Below are 2,073 nucleotides of genomic sequence, written 5' to 3' on the forward strand. Positions count from 1 at the left end.
TGGCAGGGTTCTCAGGATCATAAGCTTCTTCAGAAGCTGCCTCTTTAGTACTGTTGGATGCATGTTGCCATCCATTCAGATTTTGAGAGATCATGTTGACCTGTTGAGTCAACACTTTGTTCTGAGCCAATATGGCATTCAGAGTGTCAATCTCAAGAACTCCTTTCTTCTGATTTGTCCCATTGTTCACAGCATTTCTTTCAGATGTGTACATGAATTGGTTGTTTGCAACCATGTCAATGAGTTCTTGAGCCTCTTCAGGCGTTTTCTTTAGGTGAATTGATCCACCTGCAGAATGGTCCAATGACATTTTCGAAAATTCAGATAGGCCATAATGGAATATATCTAATATGGTCCATTCTGAAAACATGTCAGATGGACATCTTTTGGTCAGCTGCTTGTATCTTTCCCAAGCTTCATAGAGGGATTCACCATCTTTTTGTTTGAAGGTTTGAATATCCACTTTCAGCTTGCTCAGCTTTTGAGGAGGAAAGAATTTATCCAAGAAGGCAGTGACCAGCTTATCCCAGGAGTCCATGCTATCCTTGGGTTGTGAATCCAACCATATTCTAGCTCTATCTCTTACAGCAAAAGGAAAAAGCATGAGTCTGTAGACTTCAGGATCAACTCCATTCGTCTTTACAGTCTCACAGATCTGCAAGAACTCAGTTAAAAACTGATAAGGATCTTCAGATGGAAGTCCATAAAACTTGCAGTTTTGTTGCAATAAGGCAACTAGCTGAGGTTTCAGCTCAAAGTTGTTGGCTCCAATGGCAGGAATGGAGATGCTTCTTCCATCAAACTTGGACGTTGGCTTTGTGAAGTCACCAAGTATTCTCCTTGCATTATTATTATTTTCGGCTGACATCTCCTTCTCTTGTTCTAATATTTCTGAAAGGTTACCTTTAGATTGTTGTAATTTAGCTTCTCTTAATTTTCTCTTCAGAGTCCTTTTAGGTTCTGGATCAATTTCAACAAGAGTGCCTTTTTCCTTGTTCCTGCTCATATGGAAGAGAAGAAAATAAGAAAAGAAGAGGAATCCTCTATGTCACAGTATAGAGATTCCTTTATGTTAGTAGAAGAAGAAAGGGGAGAAGAGTGAAGAAGAATCCAAACTCAAGGGATAGATTGGGTTCGGATCTTTAGATGAAGAGAGGTGAAGAGAGGTGTTAGTAAATAAATAATTAAATAGAACAAGAAAAGAGATGGAGAATTTCGAAAATAATTTAAAAAAAGGGGTTAGTAATTTTCGAAAATTAGAGATAAGATAAGATTAAAATTAAAATTTAAAACAAAAAAGAATTTTTGAAAAAGAGAGAAGTATTTTCGAAAATTAGAGAGGGATAGGTAGTTAGTTGGTTTTGAAAAAGATAGGAATAAACAAAAAGTTAGTTAGTTGATTGAAAAAGATATTAAAATCAAATTTTGAAAAGATAAGAAGATAAGAGGTTAGATAAGATATTTTGAAATCAAATTTTGAAAAAGATAAAATTTTTGAAAAAGATAAGATAAAAGATAAAAAGATCTAATTTTTTACAATGACTTAACTAACAAGAAACTACAAGATAAGATTCTAGAACTTAAAGATTGAACCTTTCTTAACAAGAAAGTAACAAACTTCAAATTTTTTAACCAATCACATTAATTGTTAGCTAATTTTCGAAAATTAGATGTAAAGATAAGAAAGAGGTTTTGAAAATATTTTGAAAAAGATTTTTGAAATTTTTGAAAAAATAGAAAAAAATGAAAAAGATATAATTTTTGAAAAAGATTTTGAAAATATAAGATTTTTTTAAATTTGAAAATTTGACTTGACTTGTGAGAAACAACTAATTTTAAAAATTTTTGACCAAGTCAACCCAAAATTTCGAAATTTTGGAGGGAAATAAGAAAAAGATATTTTTTTTTATTTTTGAAATTTTAAAGATGAGAGAGGAAAACATAAAAAATGACCCAAAATATGAAAATTTTGGATCAAACACATAATGCATGCAAGAACACTATGAATGTCAAGATGAACACCAAGAACACTTTGAAGATCATGATGAACATCAAGAACATGATTTTGAAAAA

At 32.0% G+C, this 2,073-nt stretch overlaps 1 non-coding gene across 1 annotated transcript; it reads left to right on the top strand.

Annotated features, from left to right (window-relative positions):
- The first annotated feature begins 368 nt into the window (after nt 1-368).
- Nucleotides 369-472, top strand: LOC127744442 (small nucleolar RNA R71). Its single transcript, XR_008005431.1, has one exon. It is a non-coding gene; the product is annotated as a small nucleolar RNA R71 (small nucleolar RNA).
- The last annotated feature ends 1,601 nt before the right edge of the window (nt 473-2,073 follow it).

Source organism: Arachis duranensis, unplaced genomic scaffold, assembly GCF_000817695.3.
Source record: "Arachis duranensis cultivar V14167 unplaced genomic scaffold, aradu.V14167.gnm2.J7QH unplaced_Scaffold_354584, whole genome shotgun sequence".
NCBI lineage: Eukaryota > Viridiplantae > Streptophyta > Magnoliopsida > Fabales > Fabaceae > Arachis > Arachis duranensis.